We start from the raw sequence: 15,201 nt of genomic DNA, 5'->3' as shown, positions 1-15,201 counted from the left end.
TATATATATATATATATATATATATATATATATATATATATATATATACATATGAGCAGAATCAGAATAGATTATCAGTACATTACTCAGTTTTCCATTACTATAGCAAATATAGATAATTAATTTGTCCATAGAAAATGTAGGTTTGGGCTCACAACTTTGATGCTCTCCTTCCTTCCTTGTCAGGATATACTGGACCTGTGAAAGAATATAACAAGGACAATGTGTGACATAATATAGCTACTGGTACTTAAGTTCTACTCTGTGCATAAGGGAAGGTGTTCCAATAGGTAGACTTTTGTACTTATCAAAGTCATCAATACTTGGATAAATGCCAACCTCCTAGGTGGTTCAAATTACAATTGCACTTATCACTCAAGTTGTTTTATTCCCACCATCTCTTAAAGACTATACAAGGTAAATATTTGTGTTTTACACATTTTTATATCTTTATTTCAAATATAATTCCAAGAAGCACTGAAGGTGATGTGAATTAAAGAAAGAAGAGTTTTCATACTTCAAAAACACAAATTCAGGTTCTAATATCAAATTCTTTCATATATGTTGTTTTGAATTTTATGTTGCTGTAAATGGCTTTAAGCTTGAGAAACAAGAAAGGTTAACTTTGCATTGATTCTTGCAAAAATGACCATTCTAATGACATTGGATTACCTCATTTTCTTCTTCAGGTACTCTGATGGAGAGAAAATAAACAAATAAACCTCCCATGAAATTAAAAAGAGAAGTTTCTGAATTAAAAGTAAAGAGCAGTTAAGAAGTTCTTGAAACTTCGAGAACTTCGAGGAAGTATAAGGACAAGACAAGTGGACACTAAGAAGGTTGTAGCCATACACACACACACACACACACACACACACATATATATATACACACACACACATATGTGTGTGTGCATGTGTGTGTTAATTTTGCTGTTGTTGAAAATTAAAGTTTTTTATTATCGAGAAGAAAAATAAACAATGCAAACAGACGATTTGGAAAAAAACAAGTAGAAGAGGAAAACTAAGTTCAGAAAAGAGAAAAGTTGAACTAGAGGATCAAATACGTTGGTAAAGAAGAGTTATTTATGATAGTAACACAAGAAGCATGACCTCAGTGAGAAATCAAACAAAACAAAGTGTGCAGGGGAAATGGATTGAGGTCCACAGGTTAACAAAAGAGGGTGCAGGCTATTGGAAGTACATGTAGATAGAAATGTGAAAGTTTTTATATATAAAAAATTTATATATGAATTCTTTGATTTTTCTTTTTCACTAATGTATTTATTTTTTCACTTTACAACCCGATCATAGTTCCCACTCCTCCTCATCCTGGTCCCAACTCTCACACAGCCCCTCCCACATCATCCCTTTTCCTTCTCCTTTGAGAAGGGTGAGGACCCCACTGGATAACACTTACCCTGGAACATCTAGTCACTTTAGGACTTGGTGTATCTTCTACCACTGAGGCCAAAACTGCCAGCCCAATTAGGTGAACAGAATTCACAGGAGGCAACAGAGTTAGGGAAAGCAGAGTCTCCATTTGTTGGGAGGCCTGCATGAAGACCAAGCTGAACATCTGCTACATATGTGCTTGGGGCGGGGGCTAAATCCAGCCCATACATTGTGGTCTTTAGTTGGTGGTATAGTCTCTGGGAGCCCCCAGATGTTTAGGCCAGTTGATTCTATTGATCCTGTGCAGTTCCTATTGTGCCCCACCCCAGGTTCCCTCAATCCTTCCTCCAGTTCTTCCACAAGACTCCAGGAGCTCTGTCCAGTGTTTGGCTATGGGTCTCTGCATCTGTTTCAGTAAGCTGCTGAATGAGCTCTCAAGTGACAGTTAGGCTAGTCTCCTGTGTGCAAGCATAACAAAATCTTATTGATACCAGGAATTGGTTCTTGCCTATAGAATAAGTCTCAAGTTGGGCCAGTCATTGAGTGGCCATTCTCTATGTCTCTGCTCCATCTTTGACCTTGCACTTCTTGTAGGCAGGACAGCATTTAGGTCAATAGTTTGTGAATTAGTTTGTGTCCTTACCCCTCCACTTAGGTCCTGTCCGACTACAGGAGGTAACGCCTCCCCGTAGACCCCATTAATTATCCTCTATCTCAGGTCTCTGGCATCTCCTAGAGATGCACACACCATGCTTTGCCAGCTATTGATATCCACTTCCTCCTCCAGCCTTCTCTCCACTGCTATCCCCACATTGATCTGCTCTCCCACCCCATTCCTCTCCCCATCCCCTTTGCCACCCAGATCCATCCTCCTTCCAACCTCTGTCCACCTCCAATGACTCTTTTATTTCTGCTTCTGAGTGATATTCAAGCATCCTTTCTTGGGCCCTCCTTGTTAATTAGTTTTTTGGGTCTGTAGATTGTAGCAGGTTTAACCTTTACCTTATTATTAATGTATACTTTTAAGTAAGTACATACCATGTATATCTTTTGTGTCTGGATGATATATTTTCTAGTTCCATCCATTTGCCTGCAAATTTCATGATATTCTTGTTTTATACCATCAATAGGACAAAACAGTAGTTTACAGAATGAGAAAGGATCTTCATCAATCCTACATCTGAAAGAGGGGTAAAATTCAAAATATAAAGAGTTCAGGAAGGTAGATACTAACAAGCCAAACAACTCAGTCAAAAGTCAAGTACAGAACTAATCAGAGAATTCTCAATAGAGGAATCTTTTATATCCATGAAACACTTAAAGAAATGTTCATAGTTCTTAGTCAGCAGGAAAAGCAAATCAAAATGATTCTGATATTACACCTTATACTCATCAGAATTGCTAAGATCAAAATTTCAAACAACAGCACCTGCTAGAGAGGATTTGAAGCAAGGTGAACATTAGGCCATAGTTGGTAGGAGTGAAAATCATCCAGCCACTTTGGAGAACAATCTGGCTGTTTCTCAGAGAATCAGGAATAGTTCTATATCAAAACTATAATACTCCCATCATAATACCCAAAAGCTGTTGCACCAGACAACAAGGACACATGCTCCACTCTGTTCTTAGCAGCTTTATTTGTAAGATCCAGAAACTGGAAACAATCCAGATGCCCCTCAACCAAAGAATGAATAAAGAAAATGTGTCATATTTTTATGAAGTTCCTTCTAGTAGCTGATTAATTTTTCATTTTAAATTAAACAGACTGTCAAATTGATTATCATTTGCTCATACTCTGTGGGATCCTTTTAAATTGCTAGTTGATTTGGAGCTATGATTTTTTGAGAATCATAGTAAAGGACCACTGAACTTAAATATTTGTGTACACTGTCATAGTTCATGATATTACACACACACACACACACACACACACACACACACACACACACACACACATATATATATATATATATATATATATATATAAATCAGGATTAATTAATTCAATTAGAAAAATAATTATCATAATTTCTAACTACCGTATTATTTCTATAATATGGTCAACAGCTAGGTAGATTTTACTCTGAAAAAAAAGCTGTTTGTTTTCTCTTAAGAACATGAAGTCATTTGGTAATTCTCTCCAGGAAGTACAAGTTTATAATAGTGGGGAGCAACTCTGTAATATATTATTTCCAGCTTTCTACTTATACATTTAAGTGTATTATGCATTTAAAATATTTGATAAATACTTTTAAATTGATTGAAAAAACCATAGTAATTACTACTCCCATTATTGCAGTTTGCCTTGGATTCATGCAATGACCCTTCTGAATATTTTGGCATGGTAGCTGAGTAGTTTTCTCAGTGTCTTAATATCTCTTATGGCTACTATTTTATGATGTGGTTTTTGAGGCCAAATTGCAAAATACCTCCATCTCCCTCAAACTGTTGATTTTCTAGTAGGGTTTGAGTTATTTTCATGTAGCTCTATTTTTACATGTGGTTGAAATCAATAAATAGGAATTAAATCAATTAATTTTTGTAAATTTCTTTTTAATCAACTTTACTTCAAAAAATTTTAAGGATATGTATATAAATACACACACACACACACACACACACACACATCAGAATTCCATATACCTGTACACAAAATCACACTTCCTTTGTCCAAGGTTGGTTCATTTTTCTTCCCCTTGCACTTTTGCTAAGTTATTTGTAAATTTGCTTTACTATCTTAGTACTGAGAAAGCTCAAATATATTCTTTTAAAAAACCATAAAAACTGAGCTCCCCCAAATTTCAGTAACTAGTAGTGCATATTCATATCTGCATTCTCATGCTAAAATTGTACTGATCAGGCAATAACTTTCTTGATAGTACCCATGTCCTACTGAATCATCACAATGTAAAATCTGACTTCTGAGTCTACTTCAGTTACAGAAGTATATTAGGGAGAAAAAAGAAGGCTGGCACTCTTAGAAATTATTTTATAGGCTGAAGAGATGTTTTGGGAGTTTAGAACAGTGGTTCCTTTTTTTCAGAGAATGGGTTTGATCTCAGCAATGGCATAAGGTCTCACAGTTGTTCATAATTCTAGTTCCAATGGATCTGATGTCCACTTCTGGTCTCCATGGGAGCTGCATGCCTGTGATGTAGAGACAAACATGCAGGCAAAACACACATACACATAAAATAATACAAATGTAAATAATGAAAAAAATTAAAAAAATATGAATTGTAGAATATTTCACATACACTTACAATGTAAAAATATATTAAAACAAAATAAATGACCATAAATTTTATAGTGAAAATAAGAGCTTTTAACTGCTTTGTGTGTGTGTGCATGCACGCAAGTGTGCATGTGCATGCATATGAGTGTGCGTGTGTGTGTGTGTGTGTGTGTGTGTGTGTGTGTGTGTGTGTGTGCATGTGTGACCTGGTATGCACACCTGGTCAAGTAAGAAAAATACGGGCGGACTTCATGTGTCTTCATTTCCCATACTCTTTTTTGTCTCTCTCTTTGACATGTTACATAACTGTAACTTTTAATAAATGAGTTCACCATCCATTATCCTGAAACTTTGGTAATCATTTTACTTCATAATTTCTGCCACTGTTATTTACATTTTTTTCATTACTATCTGCTGCTGAGTGACTTCCAGGGCCTTGAGTATTGCCCTTTCTTCCTTCTCAGGCTTGACTTTCTGGAGTCCTTTCCATAGAACATATTACATTCCCACTAATTTTAAACTATTGCCATAAAAATTTTCTTATAAAATATTGACAATATAAAGAAGGTGTACATTCTCTAGGTTTATATACTGGTTCATATTACTACATCTTTATGTACAATAGAGATTATCTTATTCATTATTTTATGTAACGTTGGTGTACTGGCTATTTTTGTGTCAACTTGACACAGCTGGAGTTATCACAGAGAAAGCTTCAGTTGAGGAAATGCCTCCAAGAGATCCAACTGTAAGGCATTTTCTCAATTAGTGATCAAGGAGGAATAGGCCCCTTGTGGGTGGGACCATCTCTGGGCTGGTAGTCTTGGGTTCTATAAAGAGAGCAGACTGAGCAAGCCAGGGGAGGCAAGCCAGTAAAGAATATCCCTCCATGGCCTCTGCATCAGCTCCTGCTTTCTGACCTGCTTGAGTTCCAGTCCTGACTTCCTTTGGTGATGAACAGCAGTATGGAAGTGTAAGCCGAATAAACCCTTTCCTCCCCAACTTGCTTCTTGGTCATGATGTTTGTGCAGGAATAGAAACCCTGACTAAAACAGTTGGGTTTCTCTACTTTGCAGAGGAGAAAATAGATGTATAAAAAAAAATCTGTGTCCAGATTGCTATAGAAATGTCCAATGTATGAAAGCTTTATAGTAACTGTAGCTCAAAGCCTGTATATCATGAGAAATTGATGTTTGATAATGAATTGTTGCCAGGATTCACCTATGACCAACACAAAAAATTATTCAGAATTTCTCTCTGATTTTTATCTGCCCATTTTCAGATTGTGCTAACAGACGAATTTTGTGATAATATACTGAAAATTATTAGAAAATGTATCAAGTATAAGGAAGCATTATTCAATAAGACTGTGTCTGTTGCAAAGTAATAGGAAGAAATAAAATACTGAGCTCACATAGATAGTAAAAATCTGACTTGTAATACTGAGTGGTAATTGAGTTGAATCATAGGAACTAAATTATCAACAATGTTATAAAAATGTATCATACATTGTTTTGTGTCCAGAAAAGTCTACATACATACCGACTATACATACACACAGAGATACAGTAATTTGTAATTGTAATTTGTTAAACAAAATTTTAAAAAATGCATGGGTGTTATGAATCTTTTCATTTTTATGGATAAATACTTTGCATGTATTAAAATGATAAAGCAGTTAACATTGCAGATTGATTTGTAAAATAATCAAAATTAAGTATCAGCAGGTATTAATGCCTCAGTGAGAGGGCAATTACAAGAAAACTATGAGCAGGAACCATTTCTTGAAATTGGCTAAATGTGTACAGAATTCTTATGAGAACTAATAGGTCTTGGATAAGTTGACTTCTGTAAAGAGGTTATAATTTCATCAAATATGTGTTATGATACACCAACCTAGTAAGGATATGGATACAATACTTTAATCAATGTAGAATCATCAGCTTTTTGTAAAGGCAGTATGTAACCTTAACTATTTTAATCTATTTTTAATGATGGTTCTTAGATGCTTTAATTTGCCTTGTAGCCCAACACCTACTAGAAGTAGTAGAAAAGAAAGGATACAGGGCAGTTGACCTGTTTAGAGAGGTTCTTTGGAGCAAGTCCCATGTGATTTGAAATCAGTAGTTCAGTTCACAGGTTAGTAGGCAGTGGCAGTTCTATTCACTCACAAACAGTTCCCAGATACATAAGCAGTCCAGTTCAGTAGAGTCAGGTTAGCAACAGTGGTGACATGACCCAGCAGAGAAAGCAGAGACAGCCAGGCCTCAGCCTCAAGTCAGCAAGAGGGAACCAGAAGGACACTAGAAGTTCTCAGCTGTGCCTCTCTCAGGGAAGGAAAGATCACTGAAGACTAGAGACCAGCAAGCACTGAACAGCTAGCCAAGCTCTGTCTCTGTCAGTCTGTGGAGACCTATTTATACCCACCATACAGCACGTGTGCTTCATGTGCCTTGCCTAAGCAAGTGCATCCAATCAGCCTGAGTCCCAGAAGCCCCGACAAATGCAGCTCAACTAATCAATGTAAGGTGGACTAATTTATGTGCATTGTTAGCAAAGAATCCTTTATCCTGTGTCCTTCCACATGTGTATAACAGAAAGCTCTCTATCCTGTGTCTGCTTCAGTGAAATGTTCCTTCATGAGTCTGCCTTAGTCTTTCACCTGTGTCCACTGCAGCTAAATGTTCCTTCAAGTGTTTGCCCCAACAAAACACCATACAACTGACTTTCCAAAGAACCCTTAAAGTTTCCACCTGAGCAGAGACAAAGAATCAAGACCATCAGTGTATAGTGTATTTTGGATAGCAAAGTAAGAGGGTTTACTAAATGGCCATTGAGTTTTTCTGAATGCAAACAATAATTTGTATTTATAGGCAGATTAATCAGATATTGGCATTATGCTCGGGTGGCAGAAATTATATAATTATTCAAATTATTTCCTAAATTATTATGTGAAAAAGTTTGCTCATTCCATGAATGTAAAAAAATAGGAGTGCCAAATATGAAATTGAAACATTTAGTCTCTAGAAATTACTAAGATTTGTTAGAACTTAATACAAGCAGTAGCAAAATATAATCAGTAAAACTCTAAGTGATTCCATTATACATTGTCTAAGCCTCAGTTCAGTGCATGACATCATAATAAGGGCTGATTTAGTTTTGATCCAATGAATGAAGGAATAGAGAGTGAAAGAATATTTTTATGAAAAAGTTTATATTGATATTGGATGGTTATCAATTACTTTTCAGTTGTTGTGGTGCTATGGCCAAGATTGCAATGTACTGAAGGAATGTTGGGAAACAGGTAATAGGCAGGAGGTCGTACCAGGAGGCTGAGCGCACACATCTTGAACCACACCATGAAGCAGAGAATACAATCTAATGTCACAAGACTTCAAACATGTAAAGCCAACCGTTAGTCCCATAATTCCTCCAACAAAGCTAAACCTATTATTAGGACTACAAACTTAGGACTAAATATTCATATATAAAAGATTATGGAGGAGAGTTCAATGACCAAAATATATAAGAGCTCATTGGGAATGAATTAGTTTGAAGATCTGTCTAGAGGATATAGAGGTCTCAACATGTGAAAATGTGAGATTGGGTTTAGTAAAAGAGTGAGAACAGTGTTGAGATCACTTAAGGCCATAGCTTACCCCTGGCAGGACACATTCTGTTGGAAGGAAGAAAAAGGAAATTAAAAAAAAAAAAAAAAAGGATAAATCAAAGTTTAAACACAAGTAAGACTGCTTTATGCCTATAGGAAAAAATTACAAACAATTGAAGCTATAGTAAGTGCAGAACACTCATATTTGAAGCCTGGAATATTGAAGACTTACACATGAAGTTTTTTTTTTTCTTCTAGTTAAAAGAAATTTTATCATGGATTTGTTTGTTTTTTCAAGCACATAGTTTTTTTCTGTAAATTATAACCTTCAAAGAAAGGTGAGAATTCTTTTATAAACAACTTCCAAGAGTTTTTATGGTGTTAAAAAAAATTACTTTTTGTTGTTGTTGTTGTTGTTTCTTTCTTTCTTCCTTTCTTTCTTTCATTTCATTTCCACAAATTATAATTTTACTTTTGTTATTTATTCAGCTACATCTGGATTGCAGAACTTTGTATCTTCCCAGTTCTCCCCTCACAGGGCCTGTCCAAACCATTGTCCCCTTCCCTCCTACTCTGAAAAGGAGAATGTCTACCCTGGATTCTAACCCACCATGCTATCTGAAGTCTCTGATAGACTAGATACATCTTTTCCCACTGAGGCCAAACAAGACAGCCCAATTGGGAGAACAGTAACTCTAGGCATGCAACAGAATCAGGGTAAGACACCCAGCATCAGTTGTTGGGGAACATACATGAAAACCAAGTATCTCCTGTGTCTGTCCAGGACAGTGGAGGATGGAGTGGGGTTATGGATCAGTCTCTGCTGTCCAGATTAATTGACACTATTTGGTCTTCTTGTAGAGTCTCTAAAACCTCTGCGTTCTTCAGTTCTTCCCCTGACTGATCTACAAGAGTTTCTTAGCTCCATCCAATGTTCGCATGTGGGTGTCTGCATATTTTTCAGTCAGCTGTTAGGGGGTGGGGGCACTCAGGGAACAGTTATGCTAGGATCCTGTCTACAGGCATAACAGTATCATTAATAGTGCAAGGAACTGGTTCTTGTCCATAGGATGGATCGCAAGTTGGGCCAATTATTGTTTGACCATTCTAGGTCTGTTCCATCTTTATCCCTGTTCTTCTTGTGCACAGGACAAATTTTGAGTTGAAAATTTTGTGGATGGGTTGGGGTAATTCTTATTCCTCTAATGAATCAAATTTAATGGAAGAATTCAAAACACTAGTTTCCTTAAAGAAATGTTCTTGTTTGTGTTTTCATAATGGTAAAATACAACAGATTATAATTGTCCTGGACATGCAATATTTTGAAAATTGCAAGTCCATAGTATAACAACAAAGTAAAATACAAAGAAATTCAGTGTTTTATATAGTTATATTTTTTATTTTTAATAAGTATTTTATTGTTTTTGCTAAGAGAACTATACCTCTTTCTCCTGTCACAGGATTATTGTGCTTATTACTAAACTTTCAAATGTCAAAGGCATAAGTTTAATAGTTTTGTGTCATAAAAGATATTCTTGGAAGATTTGAGAGCTTTGGGAAAACCTTATTTGCATGTGGGAGGGCTTGGTGCTGTTCCTATATGACTGATGGCCACATACCACTCTGCAGGAGGTGGGGGCGGGGAGGCTGTGGGAGGTTGTAGCTGCCAGAGCCAGGGGCCCAAGAGGCATGTTCAAACAACTTCTGTTCCAGGAAGGCAGAAATCACCACCCACTGGGTCACCAGGATTCCAGACCTTTGTTCAGACCAGGCTGGCTGTGCACAGCCCACTGCCCCACAGATGGCCTTGTCAGTCATCAATGAGAGGAGAGGAGAGGAAGGCTTGATTCTCCAGTGTAGGGGAATGCCAGGATCAGGAAACAGGCATGGGTGGGTTGGTGAGCAGGGGGAAAGGGTTGGGATAGGGGATTTTCAGAGGGGAAACCAGAAAAGGGGGTAGCATTTGAAATGTAAATAAAGACAATATGTAACAAAAACATGAAAAAAGAATAGTAAAAGACAATGTGGACTATTTAAAATATGTACCATGCAATTTGTAAAATGTGGTTCATAGCACAGTCTCAGAAGAGTGTCTTTTTTTCTGGCTGATGGGTACATCAATCAGAGGAGAGAAAACATGTTGTACTAGGTTCTGGGATACTTTTTGTAAAGGTGATTTTTAAAACATTTTCCTGGTGCTAAAAGTCAAATGAACATGTAACAAAGGGCAGAAACAAGTATAAAGAGTTCTTTTTTTAAAAAAATATTTTTATTAGGTATTTTCCTCATTTACATTTCCAATGCAATCCCAAAAGTCCCCCATAGCTTTCCCCCAGTCCCCTACCAAACCACTCCCACTTTTTGGCCCTGGCATTCCCCTGTACTGGGGCATATAAAGTGTGCAAGTCCAGTGGGCCTCTCTTTCCAGTGATGGCTGACTAGGCCAACTTTTGATACATATGGAGCTAGAGTCAAGAGCTCCGGGGGTACTGGTTAGTTCATATTGTTGTTCCACCTATAGGGTTGCAGATCCCTTTAGCTCCTTGGGCACTTTCTCTAGCTCCTCCATTGGGAGCCCTGTGATCCATCCACTAGCTGACTGTGAGCATCCACTTCTGTGTTTGCTAGGCCCCGGCATAGTCTCACAAGAGACAGGTATATCTGGGTCCTTTCAGCAAAATCTTGCTAGTGTGTGCAATGGTGTCAGCATTTGGAAGCTGATTATGGGATGGATCCTCAGGGATGGATCCCCGGATATGGCAGTCTCTAGATGGTCCATCCTTTTGTCTCAGCTCCAACCGTTGTCTGTAACTCCTTCCATGTGTGTTTTATTCCCAATTCTAAGAAGGGGCAAAGTGTCCACACTTTGGTCTTCATTCTTCTTGAGTTTCATGCGTTTAGCAAATTGTATCTTATATCTTGGGTATCCTAAGTTTCTGGGCTAATATCCACTTATCAGTGAGTACATATTGTGTGAGTTCCTTTGTGATTGGGTTACCTCACTCAGGATGATGCCCTCCAGATCCATCCATTTGCTTAGGAATTTCATAAATTCATTCTGAGTAGTACTCCATTGTGTAAATGTACCATATTTTCTGTATCCATTCCTCTGTTGAGGTGCATCTGGGTTCTTTCCAGCTTCTGGCTATTATAAATAAGGCTGCTATGAACATAGTGGAGCATGTGTTCTTCTTACCGGTTGGGACATCTTCTGGATATATGTCCAGGAGAGGTATTGCGGGATCCTCTGATAGTACTATGTCCAATTTTCTGAGGAACCGCCAGACGATTTCCAGAGTAGTTGTACAAGCTTGCAATCTCACCAACAATGGAGGAGTGTTCTGAATGGCAGAGAAGCACCTGAAAAAACGTTCAACATCCTTAATCATCAGGGAAATATAAATCAAAACAACCCTGAGATTCCACCTCACACCTGTCAGAATGGCTAAGATTAAAAACAGGTGACAGCAGATGCTGGCAAGGATGTGGAGAAAGAGGAACACTCCTCCATTGTTGGTATAAAGAGTTCTTATATTACACTAAAGAACACAAAACTAGCACAAGAAGAAGTTATTATCTGTAAATAAGAAGTACATATAAGTAGAAGAGAGACTTGTCTGAACAGGGGTATGAGTTGAACTTGATTCCAGAGAAATAGTGGAGTATGCCCAAACACAGAAATGTAAAGTTTAGATTAGCAAATTTTGGGTCTGTAATGAAGATAGGTTGACTGCTAGTAAAATTCGTGCACAGAATTAGTAGGTAATGAATAAGGATACTCAGGTTAATACCTACTTGAAGAATACAAATTCTAAGAAACAAACTACAGACATGTGAATATCACAAATGGCGACAAAGTTAATTGAGGAACCATTTGAATGAACACTTTACCTTAATAAATGTTATTTTTTCCCCATAACTGATAGAAGAAAATAATTTATTTCCATCTGGTAGAAACACATGAGGCTACAACTCTAATGAAAATTATTTGGTTTAGAGAATTAACTTGTAACCCTGTTGGCCATGCTATCTAATGCTATGACAGATTCCAAGCTTAGAAGACAGTTTTCTAGAAGGAAACGTAGCAATTAGGCTACTCAACATGTTAAAATCATAAATGTCATTAAATACAAAAGATGAAGGAGAGGCTTTGCTTTCATTTACCCAAGGAAATACCGTCCACGTTTCTTGATACCCCAAAAGGCTATTGATAAATTTACATTGAGAAATTTAAATAAAGTCTGATTCTAGGCACTTGACATAAAGAGAAAGGAATCTTACCTATGTTGATTAGTCTCAATGGAGGTGTGCAGGGAAACACCCTTCTCCTAATCACTGAATTAAGTGGAGTTTGCCAGCATTGGTTTAATCAGTACCTTATAATTAAATCAGGCAAGAAATCAGGTTTTTATTATATATAATCTCCCTATTACTAACATATTGGAAAATCATTGGGAACACCCTTCAATGTGGGGGATGATGGTAAAGGATTGTCAAAGCAAGTAGTTTGTTTAGTGAAAACAGACATACAATTAGATTTCACCAAATTTACAAAACAATTCTGATTTCCTATTAGATGTCACACACACACACACACACACACACACAAATGGATCCTTTGCTCCTAACGTGCCTAAACATAATCTAAGAAGCTAATATATTGATTATAATAATTTCTTTTTCATAGTACCTCCTATGAAAATTCTATAAAATTGTAAGATTTTATTCTAAAACACAATTCAGGGAATTTATTTCTGACAAGAATTCCTACTTAACAGATAGAAATATTTTAAAAATAAGTTTGCTTTATTCTTGAGAAAGATGTATCTAGGACCATCTACAGTAACAATAGATTAAGTTCCAATTTCACATTGATTCTAACAACCATAATAATAAATATTTATTCAGGAAAATAAATAAAAGCAAAATAAGAATAATTTTTATCATATAAAATAGGCATTAGATTTGTCATTGAAAAATCATTAATTACATAGATTTTAAAAATATTATCATTAGAAAATGTCTCTCTCTATATATATTAGCTTGTGATTAAAGCAGGCCAAATTATAAGCACAGGAAATTGTAGGCAGTAGATATCTAGGGCATTACATATTTAATATATATATTAGAGACAAATAAGTATAAGGATAGTAAATAAAGATAATTTGTATACAATTGGAAAATATGTTCATGGTCATTCATTTCTGCATCAATTTAACAATATATCAGCATATACAATTGCAGTTTGGTCCTATATAGTGTTCATTTCAACAACCATCCTTGTGTAACTTCCTTACTAGCCATGGACATTGTTGGTATCATAGAATGTAGAAACACAAGGCGTGTGTTCATGTGTGGTGATAACGAAAGTAGTCCCTGGAACTGTCTGTATTAATGTCAAGTATATGAGTATATTTTCTGATATATCTTGCTTTATACTTGAGAACAGAAACTATTGTTGCATTGTTTTATTCATTTTTACTTTTACCATGAATAAAATCCATAGCTAATTGGATTATGTGTGATATATATATATATATAATTTTTTTTTTTTGCTGTGATAAAGAATTCTGACCAAGGCAACTTATATAAAAGAGTTTATCTAGCTTATGTTTACCAAGGCTTAGAATTATAGTGTCATAGAAGAAGCATATTACAGCCAGAGTAAGTTGATTTTCTCAAAATTTGAACTACAAGTACAAAGAAGAGACAATTAACAAGTAAGGCAAGGAGTTAATATCTAAAAGGCTTTTCCCAGAAACATATTTCCACCAAAAGACCATGCTGCTAACACTCCCCAATCAATACCAGAAACTGCTACTCAAGTGTTCAAATACAGAGGCCTTTGGCGACATTCTCCTTCAAGCCATTACCAGCTTGTTCTTCAGGAAATACTCCAAAAGTATTGTCACCACAGGGACAATAATCCATTGCATGTCATTACTCCAAAAGACCTTGTTGAAGTGCACAGTGTTGAGGTGGACAAAATTTTTAATCTTCTTGAGTATTCCTAGACTTACATTAAAACACAATTTTAATTGGAAAATGTAAAAAAAAAAATAGTTAAACTAAAGAAGGTCAGCTAAGGCCTTCAATAACATCATTAGGGAGGGAGAAGGTTAACACAAGAAGATATTTCTTAGTTAAGGGCCAACCTGGTCTACATAAGCATTCCAGGCCAGCAAGGTTTACCTGGTTATATATTGTCTCAAAATTCAACCAAACAAGCAAAATGAAAGATTGAAATAAGTTTTAAAAATATGTGTATAAATTCTTTGTTTTATAGCTATGCAATATATTGGTAAGTGTAAGTAAAGTATTAATGTAAGAGTTAATTTTTGTAGTTAAGTTTATGATATATTAAAGAAGAGCATACTTGAAAATATATGTAATATATATACATGCACCCAGTTGTGGAATCCCCATCAGTGATTAAATAAACCTTTATTACATGTTAATAGTCTGAGTAGAAGTTTCCTATTAGTATATTCATTTATTCATTTAAAATTGTTTAGAAAATTTTCTTTGCCAAAATTGCTTTAATTGAAAAAATCTTAGTTTGTAACTGTCAGAATTGTAAGGATCCATTCTTTCTTTTTTTTATTAGGTATTTTCTTCATTTACATTTCAAATGCTATCCCCAAAGTCCCCTATACCCTCCCCCTGTACTGCTCCTCAACCCACCCACTCCCACTTCCTGGCCCTGAGGAATGGTTACAGAAAATGTTGCTCCTTTCTTCCTTAAGGTTATGCTTAGCACACATTTTAAGTCTTTATTAACACCCAGTAAAGAAATGACTTCTATCTTTCAAATACATGCAATGCTAATGATGGCAACCTTGGCAAGCTTTTCCATTCCAAGCCAACAACTCAGTTCATTCCTTTATGTCATATGAACCTAGGATTGCCGAGTTACAAAACATTTCTCCATAAAGAGAGATTCATTTGGAGGATAGTATGAC

Source organism: Mus caroli, chromosome 5 (genome assembly GCF_900094665.2).
Source record: "Mus caroli chromosome 5, CAROLI_EIJ_v1.1, whole genome shotgun sequence".
In the NCBI taxonomy this organism is placed as follows: Eukaryota; Metazoa; Chordata; class Mammalia; order Rodentia; family Muridae; genus Mus; species Mus caroli.
Note: the sequence above shows the minus strand (reverse complement) of the source record.